This window comes from Artibeus jamaicensis, unplaced genomic scaffold, assembly GCF_021234435.1.
Source record: "Artibeus jamaicensis isolate MK-2021 breed Jamaican fruit bat unplaced genomic scaffold, CSHL_Jam_final contig_233, whole genome shotgun sequence".
Classification (NCBI taxonomy): Eukaryota; Metazoa; Chordata; class Mammalia; order Chiroptera; family Phyllostomidae; genus Artibeus; species Artibeus jamaicensis.
This window is the reverse complement of record NW_026521486.1, coordinates 10,985,854-11,000,991: the sequence shown is the minus strand read 5'-3', so window position 1 is coordinate 11,000,991 and position 15,138 is coordinate 10,985,854. Positions and strand designations below refer to the sequence as shown.

At 43.8% G+C, this 15,138-nt stretch overlaps 1 protein-coding gene and 1 long non-coding RNA gene across 2 annotated transcripts in view; both read right to left on the bottom strand.

The window, feature by feature from the left end:
- The window catches only part of BPIFC (BPI fold containing family C), a 36,748-nt gene extending 31,814 nt beyond the window's left edge, over positions 1–4,934 (bottom strand). Inside the window, exon 1 of the mRNA XM_037160531.2 lies at positions 4,885–4,934. The gene's annotated coding sequence lies outside the window, so the exon portion shown is untranslated. The remainder of the gene's footprint in view (positions 1–4,884) is intronic.
- Positions 4,935–9,772: 4,838 nt separating this feature from the next.
- LOC119060275 (uncharacterized) lies at positions 9,773–15,078 on the bottom strand. The gene is made up of 3 exons (XR_005084554.2): positions 14,952–15,078; positions 12,463–12,555; positions 9,773–12,361 (listed from the first exon to the last, which is right to left on the bottom strand). It is a non-coding gene; the product is annotated as an uncharacterized LOC119060275 (long non-coding RNA).
- Between the last annotated feature and the right edge of the window lie 60 nt (positions 15,079–15,138).

The window sequence follows — 15,138 nt, the reverse complement described above, 5'->3', positions numbered from 1 at the left end:
GCTTGAACCCTCAGGTCTTTGCGCTTGTTGTTCCCTTTGCCTGACGCAACCATCCTCTGTAAAAATCACATGGCTAGGTTTTCAAGTGTTACCTCGGTGAGGCCTTTCCTATCCACTCTATAGGAAACAAGCACCCCCTCGCCCCTGTGACCCTGACATTCCCTGTGCCCCTCCTCACTCCATTTTTCCTCAGGCACTTGTATCATCCAGCATAGTTTACAGTTACTTATTTGTTTAGTGCCTGCCTCTCCTGGAATTTTCAGGCTTCATGGGGAAGAGTTTCATCACTTCAGCACCGTGAACAGCGGCTGGCACACAGTAGGGAGTAGGTAAACACCGAGTGGTTGATCCAAGGAGTATCTCTTCCTGGAGACTGTGAAGCGAGCCAGGTGGGCCTTCTGAGTTGCCACAGCACTTGGAGCAGTTCTTGATCTTAGTAGGCGCCACGCTGTATTGTGACTGTCTTTACTTGTCTGTCCCTTCATCGCAGGCATTGTCTTACTTTTGTATCTCTAAAGTCTGGTGCAATATCAGCACATAGTAGATACACAAAAGAAATCTTAATAAACATCTTCTCTGAGGAGAGGGACCACATATTCTCCACTGTTATATTGCTAGTGCTTGGCATATGTTAATTGTTTAATGCATATTTGTTGAATTAATTAAAATGAATTAATGCCCATTTTCTTGATGAATGAAGCATGGGTACTATCAATAACAGTGACGTGAATTTCTTTTAATGACACCCATTTGAGGAACACATTCACAGGCCTTGTTTATAAACTTTGGAAGTTTATAATCTCTGTAATATGTCATTGCTGCATGTACACGTGCCAAAGACCCACACGTGGTAGATACCCACTGAGTTAACACCCAAACATGAAACAAATCAGAGAAGCATTTGTGAAGGTGGTCAAAGAAGAGAACAGTGTGGGAGCCATGCATTTAGACAGACAGAGGGGTTGGGCAAGGAAGAATTGGAAAGGGGCTGGGATTCAGGAGCAATCACCCCTTTCCTTGAAGGAAAGGGGTCATTGTGAGAGGTATGCCTGTGGGTGGTTGGCCCCTTTGATAAAGGGGTTTGTGTGGGCCTATAGGTAAGGCCATAGAGGTGGGAATGGGGTGACATAGACAAAGGGGTGTCCCGGAGGATTAACTTGAAAGGAATAGAGCAGTCTGACTGGAGAAGGGCGTGTCTGAGCAGGGCTATTACTAACCTGTCTTGGGATTTTGTGTGAAATGGGAAAAGGTGCCCTCCGGCTCAGAGTAGGGCCAGCGAAAAGTGTTTTAGGAAAACCCCACACCAGTGTATTCAGTTTGGTGGGGAGAGGAAAGGCTGCCCTACCCAGCCTCTGGACTGGCATTTTGTCTAGTGCACAAGCCGCCCAATGTATTCAGTGGACCTAAACTCAGATTAGTGAATGCTGATGTGAGCATTTTGCTGGAGGGCCATGAGGCTGAGAATTAGGGTCTTGACCTGTCTGTTCTGTATGGCATAAGTCTACCTTCAGGTGTGAGAGGAGGCTGGCCCAGTCAGCCTGCTTCCATCTCCCACCAGATATCCCAGCAGCCCCCTCTGCGCCTCCCACTGTGCAGACACACTGAGCCCCTGGTTCCTAAACACGCACCATGTTTCCTGCCCAGTGCCTGTGTTTACGTTGTTCCCCTTCACCTAGGCCTGCGGAAACCCTACGCACCTAGGGGTCCATTTCAAACACGGCCTTCTTTCTGAAGCCATTTCCAACTTCCAAAAACAAATCTCATTTCCTTTCCTCAATCCAATTATCTATTTATCACATGTGTATTTTTGTTTTCTTGATTATTGTCCATCTCTCCTACCAGAATGTAAGCACCATGAGGGCACAGACCTCGTCTCATTTGGAGGTCCTAGAGCTCTTGGACACGGTGAGTGACTGCCAAGCATTGGTAGAATGAATCAATGAGTTATTAAATGAAAGAACAGTCCTTACCTTACTCTACATTATAGTTCTTTGCAGAGGTTATTGGAAGGGCATCTATTCACTAGCAGAGCACATGCACCCATGAGGGCGGATGCTGGCCACAGTCCTGGGGCACAGTCAGGGAGGTTAGGTAGGGGATCATGAAGAGGGTGGAAGTCTTGGAGGAGTGATCAGTGTAGGGTACTGGGGGTGGGGTGAGGACTCAGGGTAGTGACTACTTACTATTAATACTTAGTTATTTCAATATTTTAACACTGCTGTGGCCACATGCATTCAGTGTGATGTTTCAGCCCTGTGGAGTTGGTTTGGGTCATACAGGACAATTTACAGAAAGAAGCTGGGCAGCAATGCCAAGGGCAGGGCTAAGGAGGGGTGGCTGGAGGATGACCGGGGTAGAGGCAACACAAGGGAAGCACAGAGAAATGACAGTGAGCGCTAAGGGAAAGGGGCTCAGGTAGGAGAGGAGGTCTCCGGTCAAGCAATGAATGATCTGAGGGCTGGTGGAAATTTGAGGAGTGGGTGAGCAAGTGTGAGCTCTTCCACATTCTGGGAGGTGGGATGATATTAACTAACAGCTTATACTCAGAATGGACTCAAGAGCTGGATCCTCCTGGCATCTGTGCTAGGTCTTCCTCGAACTATTGAGCTGGGGGGTGGTCAAAGGGTCCTGGACAGGGAATAGCAGAGATGAAAGGGACTATGGGGATAAGGGGAACACTCCTGGGGCTCCGATTTGTGGCCATGCACCAATGGGTACAGAAATATTTCCGCATTTTAACAAATGATGAGGCCATCCTAGTGTGCAGTCATGCTAATACCTGCAGGCAAAGAACTGCAGATGGGTGTGTCATGCTAAGGCAGGCATAGGACAGACCTTTCAAAAGAGGAAACCATTTTTCATAGCAGTGGATAGCAATGGGACAGAACGTTAGACTGAAAAATTTATACCCACAAGACTGCATGCAAATTAAGGTAGAAATTCTATCTCTGCTTGGCACATAGTAGGATCTCAGTAAATATTTACTAACTGACCAACTGACTGATTTACAAGATCCTGGTTAACTAAGAAAGGTTCTAGAACATGGTGAAAAAAAAGATGAGAAAGCCAAGCCATCACACAAATAGCTCTCCATTTCTACAGCAAAAAAGCAATGGTAAACTAAGGCAGATATATCACTTGCCAGTAGTCTCACAACTGAAATAATACATTTGTGTTTCTTGACCATTTACAAAGCTCACACCAATTCTTTCAGGTGGATGTTATCCCATCTCCATCTTGGACAAGTGGACAGAGAGGCTTGGAGAGTCTGAATGACCTCTCCGAGGTTATACACAAAGTGAGGCACCTGGAATTCAAACCTTGCTCTTCTGGCTCCTACTTTTCGTGTTTATAGTTTTTTTTCACTTAATAACTTTGATACATGCTAGAATTTTTCATTTTAATTTGGGAATTTTAAAAAGGAGTTACTTGATGCTTTCTTCTGTGTAGAAAAAAATCATTAAACATCTGGAAAATTTCAAGCATCAAGTGCAAATCCCTTTGTATTTTCTTGGGCACAAGTGAGGTTTTAAATTCCCTTCCAGCACCAAAAAACCTGTTTTCCCTTCTCGGTTACAGAAAGTTTCCAAAGTGGTCTACTTTGATGGAGATCCAGGAACTCAAAATTGCATACAGAAATATATATATTTCCTCTAAAAAATTATGAGTGAATGAAATTCTTGGGCTATAAAGCGATGGCTTGTATATAACTTTCAGTTGAATTGTTTGTTTAGGATGATAATTTATGGGCAGGGGAGGAAAAGAACCTTGTCAGGCAAGGTGATGACTCTTTAATTTGGCTGACAAGTAAGGGCAGGGTGAGTTGCCTGTTAAAAAGGATCCAAGATGATTTAAAAACCCTGCTGGCCAAGTTACCTATTTTGTTGCTTCTAAGGAATTGCTTCTTTCCAAGATTCAAAGCCTCAGAACTCATTACATTTCCATTCAACATATGGACAGAATAACACTTCTAAATTAGATGGCCCATGTCTGAGCCATTCTAATGACTAGAGATAAGAAAATTCTGATACAATTGAGAAAACTCCTGAGATAGGTCAATGTGCCATTACGGCTCACAGGTGGGTGGGGTGGGGGGGAGCTTTGACAGACTCTGGAAAAATGTATTAAAGAAGTGATGAGTGAATGAAATGTAGCCTTTAAAACAGAGGCCATAGTTGGAAAATTAAGTTCAATTGGTTTAAAACCTAGACTTTAAGAATGTTCTAACCTAATGGTAAAGATAAAATGTGAGAAGTCTGAGTCAGCAGGTATGGGACACGGGAAGAAGGGGAGACTGGGATTCAGCCCTCACTTCTGACTTCATATGAAGATCTGTAACGGCAAGCACCCTGAAAACGCACACCAAATCTTTCTTCCCCAAACTGCACACACAACACGGACAAGTTAAAAATTTCTAAGTGGGAGGGTTGTTTGCCCTGGCAGGATCTCGGTCACTGACGTGATTCAAGACCTGGCCCCACAGCAGGGAGATGACAGCAGCTCCTTAATCCTCACCACGCCGGCTGAGACACACATCAGTATTTTTTCTGCCTCTGTGCCGGGGTCCCCATTGAAATGAAAGGAAAGATAAGCCCAGACTCTTGAGCAACCCTCTTAACACGGCTGAACGTGGCAAAACTGAGCATGTAGTTCCAACCAATTCTCTATTCTTTCTTAGAGCTGTTCACAGTCTTCTTGGTGAGCTAGAGTGACAAGAAAAGCAAACAAAACAGAAAAACCGGGGCAGACCATAATAAGTCAGAATATGGGACCAGCTGCCTGTTCAGGGTGTCCTACCAGATCTGGGACGTCTCCAGCAAGAGGGTCATCCCCGTCGGGGGACAGTCTGCTGGCAGAGACCCGAAGCTTGTTCGTGATTCTTACCTCAAGCAGAGGAAGAGTCCAAAGCCAGGCAGCACCTTCGATTCCCTCTGCCTTTGAAGTCGGGGTGTTCTCTACTCAAGCTTTGAACTCAGCTGCGCCAAAGACAGGATGATTAAGTCTGAATCATCTAGTGGTGGATTCTTTTAATACCTCTGTCAAAATATAATTGCTTCACTTCAATTACCCAATGGCATGAATGAACACTACAGGCTCTACCTAGATGAGCAGACAATGCCACCTATGCAATAATTACCTCCCTGCCACACACACACACACACACACACACACACACACACACAGAGCTCATGTGAAATTGTTTCGGCTACTTTACCAGAATGATTAAGTCAAGACTTCCAATGTACTGAAAAAGGTATAAATTGTATTGAATTGGAAGAGGAAGAATTTTTCTTTCTGGAAGAATAAGCCGGTTTCCCCCGGTCAGGATGCCTGCAGGGCTTGGCTCTACTACCACAAAGAATACGCTTTGGACTTTTAGTGAATCGGATTCAGTCTGAGAGCATGAAGCTGGATCACCAGGCTGACCTACTCACCATCTTCGTCTTCCGGGGCACGACCACAGAAGGCATCTCTAAGTGTCCGCTTCTTGTCTGAAGGTTATTCATGGCTCCCTGCCTCAGCATTTCTTTGAAGCACGCTGGGTGGGTTCATCAACTAGGTATCGTGTAACTTGATATCTTTAGATTCTAAACTCCATCCCTACTCCCATCCCCCATGTTTTAGTCATTGCATTTTCCATGGCCAGGGATCTGGTTGCATGAAGCGTCTAATGACTTATTCACAGTTTTCTGGGTAAGATAGGGTGACCGGTGCTCCTGGTTTCCTCAGGATGCAGGATCTTCAGTACTAAAACCAGGACGGTCTCAGGAAACCCGAGAAGACTGGTCACCCTGCTAAGAAAACCAGGCAAGTTCACTGGGCATTGTCTGCTCTTGTGACAGCCCTATCAATTTTCTCATCCAGCTCGCCTCTAGTTATCTTTACCTACTTAGCCTGAGTTTCCTTAGGGGTGAAATGAAGATAAAAATTGTATCTACCCTAATATGTTCTGATGGGGGGAAAAAAGGTTGGTAACTGTTTTAGTCTGTTATAACAAAACACTATAGAATAGTCTAAGCTTAAGTTAAGCTAAGATTATATGCTAAGATCTCATAGGTTAAAAACAACAGAAATTTGTTGCTCACAGTTCTGGAGGCTGGGAAGTCCAAGATCAAGATGCCAGCATGGTCGTGTTTTGATGAGGACCCTCTCCCAGGTTCGTAGCTGGTGTCTTCTGGCTGTGTCCTCATGTGGTGGACAGAGCTGAGTCCTCAGGAACCTCTTTGATGAGGCACTAATCCCATTATGACATAAGGGCCTACTAATATCATCACCTTTGGGGGTTAGAATTTCAGTGTATAAATTTTGGGGGGTACACAGTCAGATAGTAACAACCTATGAGAATGTGCTCCTAAAACTGTAAAATGCTGTACAATCTTATTCATTAGTATGTGGCCATTATCCATGGTGGTAGGAGACACGGTAGCCTCTCTCCTCATAGAATCACTTATTGTCAGTCTTCACAGATTAATCTAGTTATGAAATCAAATATTTATTGGGTGCCTACCAAGGGCAAGCCCTTCTTTGACAAAAAAGACAGAATCCCTGTCCTCATGGAGTTTACGTTCTAGCAGATGGAGATAGAAACAACCAGACAAAAGGTATAGATGTGGCATGTGCTATGAAGGAAACAGATGTAGTTTGTGGGGTCCTTGTAATCAGTAGTGCAGTGTAAGTGAAGGAGGTGTGCTTATTTTGTTAGGATGGTCTGAAAGACTTCTCTGAAGAGGTAATATTTGAGCATTGGAAACCAGGCAGGCAAGTCACTGAAGTGAAGGGGAAGGTGGAGGGAACAGCAAAAGTGGGCCAGCGTATGTGGGAACAATGGTACTGAACATCTAAATGGTGATGTCAGCTGTTCTGGGAAGAGGTTGGAGGGAAATACGAATTTCCAAGTGATCATCCTACAAGGTGCAATTAAAGCCACAGAAGTGGATGGCACCTGGGGCAGCTTCCCCTGGTGCATGTGCTACCCTGGAGGCATACGGAATACTTTCAGGTGCTACGTGGGTAGCACTTGAAATTGTGTCGTGATTATCTTTAGTGTATTAGGAAAAAAATAGAACCAGACATCGGAGAGGATGAATGACATCACTCATCACGTGGAAATAAAAATCTCTGTCCTCTCCTCAGATGCTTCCCTGGGTGGCACCCATTTCCCCTCTCTATGGTCTTAGGTTTCCTCTTCTCTCACCTCCCCAGAGCAACTTCTTGGTTCTCCCCTCCCTCCTCCCCCAATTCACCCCATTCCCTTTCTGTGTCAGAAAGCTTTAGATCGAGTGTTCAGCCTCCTATTTGCATCGCATATTCATTAACCAGCTGCATAGGTTCCTCGAGACTTAGAAGGATGCTGAGAACTACAAAATAACGATTGTAAATATTTCCTGATGAATTTTTCTTTCTTTTTTTTCTCACAAAAGACCCGAAAGTCTAACCATGTTTTGGTAAAAATCTGAGTCACTGTTGTGTATGCTGGGACTTTTAGCAGAGGATTTGGGGGAGTTCTTGGGAAGGGTGGCCTGCACGAATGAGGAGAGGGAACGTGGAATGTGGGGGCTCTGTCCTGCAGTCCTGGAAGGCTCCTGCTTCACATGGACATGCTCTGCCCACCCCAGGCCCCTCCTCTGGGGCTCAGAGCCATCACCATCTGCAAAAGTGGAGGTCACATTTGCTGGGAAGAGTTCCTATGAGAATTAAACTAAGAGAGCTAGCACATGCTAAGTTTTTCATACGGCGTCAATAAATTACATACATTACTACTTGCATTTCCTCCATTTTCACTCTAAATTCATATTTTAAGATACTTTAAAGAACTTTTTTTATTTTTAATAAATGTACATTTAGTTTTCATGATATTTTATTTTTTATATTTACCTTCTATTGGGAAATTAATAGAAGTTTTCCCTTTATATAGCTTCCCCTTTCAAAAGAATTTATATGCAGTTTAAGAAGTGGGCTGATTTATAGGGAAAAAATTAACCAGCAGTACAGTTCGTGAGGGACATAAAATAAATAATTTTGGAAAAAGGTCTGAAATAAATGGAGTTTAGGAAACTAGTATTGAAGAAGAGAGCGTGACTAGTCTGTTTCATTTCATTTGAAAGGGGCTATAATTAACCAATATGACCCCAATAAGTTTAATAAAAATAAAATGAAAGAAAGGGGTTATAGAAATCAGCTCAGTAGCTTTCCTTTCTGTTCAAGGAATCACTTGGGGGCAAATTTGCCAAATTCGTCATTGAAAACAACAACGATGAAAGCCGGCAGCATTGAATCCAGTTTCATTATTTATTTTGGGTTTTCAGATTTAACTGAAAATTTGCTGGGAACTCCTGCTTATCCAGCCTCCTCATGATGGCAATCTAGAATGTAAGATTCATTATTTCACTTACTAATCACTGGCAGCATATTGGCCTCTGTAGGTCAAGGGGCACCTTTAATTAAAACTCCAAAAGACAAATCATAATTAACTAGGTAGAATAATTGTTCATTAAAGGAAGATATCAAGATACAGTGTTAAGGAGCTGAGCAACCCAGCTCTTGGTTTCTAGAATGTCTGGGCCAGTCCTGTAGAGAAAGAACTTATCTGAATATCAGACTTGTTTTGAACTTTGCAGACAACTTCTGTTACTCTTTATGGCAGATAAAAGTGGGAGGGGACAAGGATTAGGTGTCTATGGGGAATTAACCATATAGGGTAGTCTTAGGAAATGACACTTTGAGCTCTGATCCCTTAATGCCCACCTACCCCAACAGTTTGTGTTGACAAATCTGGTTAAGAGGAACATCTGCAGAGGGACATAAAAGGAAGAGAAAAATAAGAGGTAACATTTATTATTTGTTATGCTCTGGGCACCAGTTATATATGAACTTATGGAATCCCCACCAAGACTGTATAAGGTGCTAATATTGTCTCTATTTTATAGATAAGTAATCCAAGAGGTCAAGTAATTTGCCTAAACTTAGGCATCACAGATAGTAAGTCATAGAGGCAGCATTCAGGCCCCAGGTAGGGGGGTGTTCTGCTTCTGGAAGTCCATGATCTGAACCACTATGCTGCCTTTTTAGGAAGGTCACTAAAGGGCAACCCATAGTCCAGGGGATGTGGAAGGTCAGGAGAGAGAGAAGGATGCTGTTGCCAGGCAACACATCTGGTTTTTCAAGCTGCTAATTAAAGCTGTGTAATTGCTAGTTTGAAATTGCTAGTTTATTACTGATTAGAGGAAGTCGCCTGGAGTTTATATGGCTCTTGAAGGAGATAAGTGACCCTACAGTTCACTCTAGAAGGGCTGGGGAGACGTCTGGCAGAATCATCCTATCACTTGGCAGCATCTCCCGGTCTCTTCCAGTCCTGTCCAGGCTGCACTGTCCTGATGTCTGTGTGTTGATGTTTCTGGGTGGACACCAGTGACTGACTCAGACCATGGCTCCTGCCACCCACCAGCCACACTCTGGAATGACTTACGGCAGTGACTCCCTCCTGGTTTTGAAAAATAAGCACACCCACTTACCTGCTCACCTCCACCCTTTACCTGTTATCTAAAAGGGAGTTACATTTTATCACGGGCAGTTCAGAGTGAACTTAAAGTCATGCTAAATTTTAGATGCATACACATTTGACTTTTACGAGAAATGAAGGGTCAGTTGTAGAGCTGAGCAAACAAGCCAGCGTGCTACAACTCGGAAACGTCTGGGACCACTGATGTGAGCCCAGTTCAACGCATGAGAACGTCTCTGTTGAGAAACTGTTAAAGACATTTTGGGCCGCGTATTCTTTTTATTTTGAACAATAATTTCTATTAAGCTTTTTCTTTCAGTTACAGTTGAAGTCAACATTGGGCCACATAATTCTTTGATGTAGGGGCTAACCTGTGCTTCAGGATGTTTAGCAGCATCCCCAGCCTCTGCCCTGACATCAGCAGCACCGCTCTCTCCTGCCTGAGTTGTGACAAAAATGTCTCCGGACTGAGGCCAGTGTCCCTTGACAGGCCTCAGGTGAGAACCAAGGAAACGACGTCTACTAAAGTGTTCCATCTGGCCTTTGCAGTAGAAAATGGCATTCTTCTTGAGGATCAGATGCTAATATTCTTTATAATATTTTTCTTAACTACTCAGTAAATATGTGAATACACCCTCTTGGTAAAAAAGTCAAATAACACCCGTTTAAAGTCCCACTGTGAAAACCCTATGCACCCCCACCCCCGCCCCCGGACTTCACCCTGCCTCCTGCCTGCCTCCTCCTGGCTTGCTTTCAATGGACAGGATTTTAGCCATTTCAATAGCTCCTGGAGATTTTTTCCTGATTTGCATGGTTCTTTCAAATCACATTTTTAAAAGGCTCACTTCAATTTCTCATCAAGAACAACATCTACATAAGTTATTCGAATTTCTTCTGCATTGGAGGTTCGTCTGTTCTCTCTTTGTTCACTCATCTGTTTATGTCAGTTTGGACTTATAGATATTTATTTTACACTTTGGCTTATAATCAAAGTCTTCATAATAATTCTATAAATCTAAAACTTCAAAGTCTCTTTATAAGTGTTTAAAAAAGTCCCAAACAACCACAGTTAAGACCACATGGTATAGACCAAAGTGTGTTTTCGTGGTAGCACTGCCTGGAAATCTTTAGAACGCAAATTCTCAAGCCCTTCTCCAGACCTGATAAATGAGAAACTTTGGAGGTGGGACGCAGCAATCCGTGTCGCAAAAAGCTCTCCAGGTGATTCTGTGAGTAACATAAGAGAAATTGGTAAGTAGATGAAAGCTCACATTCAGGAAAATAAATTGGATTTGTATGAAAACACCCAAAGTAAGGCCAACCCAACTTTCTCTGGCAGAGACAGAATGAGGCTCTTACTTTCCCAAACAGATATATTAAGAACTCAGAGACAATCACAAATATATCATTTTAAATCTTGCTTAACCAGTCCTCACAAAGGATGTGGGGGATGAGGATTATGGAAGACAGATAAGACCTGACCTTTCCCATTGAGAAACTCATAATCTAGGACTGGAGAAAGCCTGGTGTAGAAATAATTGCACTGTAACGACAGGTAACATTGAGAAGTAAGTTCCCAGTGCTCTTGGAACCAAAAGGACACACACATTCTGCTAGGAAAAAGGGAAGAAAAGGTATTCCAGGTAGAAGGATCGACAGGTGCAAAAGCACAGAGGCATGCCAAGACCTACCTCCTTGCTCTGTCGGCTGAGAAGTCCAGGAAGCAACGACACCCCGAAAGCAATGAGCACATCTAACACCCAGATCCTGGTTTCTAGTACCATTCTCCAACGGAAGGAACTGAGGCTCCTTGGAAAAATGGCTGATTCCAGGGCTGGGGCAAGTTATATACAAAATGATCCTGCAGCATCTTATAGTGCCAGAAAGTAAGAACGTACTCAAAAAAACAGAACAAAACAAAGGAAAGAAAACCTACAATGTCAAATGGATACAGTGGCCAAGTGAAAGATCGCCCAATGGCCAAAGTTGGAACAATCTGAGCAACAGAATAAAGTAGTATTGAGTCATAAGACAAAATATTAAATAAATAGATTCAAAGTGATATAAACAAATGATTGAGTAAATAGAGAATAGGCAAACATTCTGTGCAGAAGAAATTCAAATAATTTATGTAGATGCTTCACCCCTGAGGTGGAACATAGCTCCCACTATTAAAGTTGGGGCTACACATAGTGACTTTCTTCCAATGACTACAGTACATAAAGGAGGAAAAAAGGAGCACATTGACCGTGGAGAAGCCAAGTGATCAGGGTTGACACCAGTGGAGAAGACGGGCTGATTGTATTGTTCATATGATGGGATGAGAATGGCACCGTTATGGGTTGTCCTCCCAAAATGTCTGACCGGTGATCCTCAAAACTGTCAGGCTCAGAAAACACAAGGAAGGTCTAAGAAGCTGTCACAAACAAGAGGAGCTCAAGGAGCCATGACAACTAAATGTAATGTGGTTTCCTAACAAGGACATTAGGTAAAAACTAAGGAACTCTGAATGAAGTATAAACTTTAGTTTATAAACTTTATAAACTTTAGTGTATACTTCATTGATAAAAATGTATCAATATTTGTTCATAAATTGTGACAAATGTACTATACTAATATGTTAATAGGAAAAACTGGGTGTGTGGTACATAAGCCTTTATAATAATTCTGTAAATCTAAAATTGCCCTAAAATAAAATGTTTACTTTAAAAAAGCCCACAGGGAGCCAATGAATGGGGAGTCCCACAGAAGAGTGACATCATCCCTTTGTAGTATTTTATAAAATACTACAAAAGAGCAATGTAAATTTCCAAATTCTTTGAAGGTTGCAGTGCCTGTTGCTTGCAGACATTAGGGGACATCCTGCGAAAGAAAAATCAATTCAAGGAGAGAGATGGTTGAGAGGAGAGGTATATAACATGCTTATGGACCCCTAACGTGTTGGAGTAAGTCCTCTGGAGTACCTTAAATCTTGGCAGTGCCTTGGAAATGGTTCTTTTCTAGATCCTCATGCAATCCTCTGGTTGGATCACTTCTGCCATCCTGGGGGTTATACCCTATTGGGCAAAAGATTGAGATAAGGATACCAGGCAAATTAGTTTTCTATTATTGTTGCAACAAACTCAATGGCTTAAAACAAAAGGTGTTCACCAACTCACTGAACCTTTACAACACACCAGTCTGACATATTTTTGTTACTTTTTTCATTTTTATGGATAGTAACTTATTCAGGTTTACGTGGTATTAAGAGGTGGTCCATGGTGGATGGTCTCCAGAGCCACCGTGTTAGCCTTGCATTGTTTTCTCCAAGAATGTTATTTCAGAAAAATAAACATACATTTGTCCAGGCCACTATTATTTCAGATCTCTGTTAGGGCAGTTGAAGCTACATCCTAACTAATCTAAGCCTCCAAATATAGTCATTTTCCAAGTTCTATTATTTCTACCTCTGTCCATTCCATTGTTTCCATTCCCACTGTCATTCCACTTATTCCTTTTTTTCTGTTACCAAAAGAACCTCTGAACTGAGCTGGCCTCCAATCCAGTGGTTCTCACAGCAATTTTGCTTCCTAGGGGATATTTGGCAAAGTTTGGAGTCACCTTTGTTTCTCACAACTGGAGGAGGTGGGGTTCTACAGGTATTTTATGAATAGAGACCAGGGACGCTGCTAAACATCCTACAAGGTACAGGGCAGTTTTCCACAACAAAGACTTAAGAGGCCTCAAATGCCAGTAGTACTGAGGTTGAGAAACCTTGATCTAATATACCCTCCCTGCCAATATATCTAGCTGTCATAGGATGGCATTTCACATCTGACCCATGTTCCTTTTAGTATACATCTGCGAGACTCTCAGCTTCCTATCATCTTTTAAACAGCTTTCCTATATTTGGGGAGATTCCAATTAAGTTCTGCCTCCCAAGGAAAGGAGTTCGGATCCCCAATTCCAATCTCCTTTGCAGCCAGGACTCAGGAGTGGGACTTGGTCTCCCTCAGTCAGATGTACCCCTGTGAACTTTTGATGTAGATTTGGAAGGTGAGGAGATGAGCTCTCTTGGAAGCTTGGCATTTCGTTGGTGCAGGAGGTTGCACAAGAGTGTGGCATCTGAAGGAGGCAGCCGTTCCCCAGTGGTGGCAGCAGCTTCCTTCCCTGTGGGGTGGCAGCAGCGATTCCAGTCGTGGACGTTTCCTGGTCGGGGCAGTTCTTCAGCATGATTCTGAGTGTCATTCCTGGAAGCTTAGCCAGGAGCTGCTTCTCCAGACCTCCCTCCCCAAATTCCCTGAGCTCCCTAGTATCATTCTAATATGCTATTCCCACCCTGCTTACTCATCCAGAGTCATCTTCTATTGCTCAGAACTAAGAACCCTGGTAGATAAAGGTGCACCATACATTCTAGAGTGTGTCCCAAATCCTTCGCTTAGCCCAAGGCTATTTTTGATATGGGGATGTACCCACTGTCCTTTACCCTGGCCACACCCAGCCACCCTGCCACAATCCCATCTTGCTTGCCACTAGAGAACCCTACTGTCACGGCAACCCTCCTCTATGTTCCCTAGTCCAAGGGACTTCATCTCTTTCATAGACAAGGTACTTTTTACGCTTTACAGTGACAGTTGATTCGATCAGCTGTAACCCGTGCACCCGTGCATATGCCTTTTTAATCTGTGGGAGTCCTCAGCACCTAGGTCAATATCTGACAGAGGAGATGATCCGTGCAGGCTTCCTTCTGGAAGGCCAGGATGTGGGCAAACACTGCCACCTAGTGGGAGAAATGTCAATCAACCCTTTTGGTTCCGACAATGGCTATCAAACAATGATGCAACTTGGATACTCTCTCCTTCCTCTAAGTTATCATCATCATCATTATTATCAGACCCTCTATGGTCACCAGCCTTCCAGATGGCTCCCAAGGATTGCCGCCTATTCATTGGTATTCATGTCTTTCAGTTGATCCCGCTGCAATGAAGAACTGTCGGTAAGTGGCTTCCGAGGCTAGGGCATAAAAAACACGGTGGCTTCAGCTTCCGTCTCTCTGGGGTTACCTGCTCTGAGCGGAACCAGATGCCGTGTCATGGGGACACTCAAGTGGCCTTATGTGGAGGTCCGTGCAGTGACAAGCTGATGCCTCCTCTCAATAGCCATGCGAGTGGTCCACGTTGGAGACAGACCTCCGGCCCAGAGTCAGGCTTCAGAAAACGGCAGCCTTGGGCTCCATCCCGATTGCAATCTCACAGGAGACCCAGGCAGAACCACCCAGCCAAGTCAGGCCCCAATTCCGGACTGGTACAAACTGTGGAGCAAGAAACGTTTGTTGTTTTAAGGTGTTAAGCTTTGGGGTGTTGTTATGCAGCAACAGGATACTAACGCACTTTCAGATCTGAAGCACTGACTGCAAGCTGTTTTACATTCTGCTGAAACAGGAGGAAACTACAGGAGCCTGGGCTCAACCTACAGCTCCTCGGAGCAGACGCCGCTGGAGCGAGGCGGCCACGGAGGAAAAGAGGTAAAGACCAGGCACGTTTGGGTCTTGAGGGGCGGCGGGGTGTGTCATCTGCATTTCCCGCTTCAGGGTCGCACTGCCAAGACGATTGAGGAGCCACCACATCTTCGCCCAGCGGCAGCTTAGGCGCCTGCGCGGT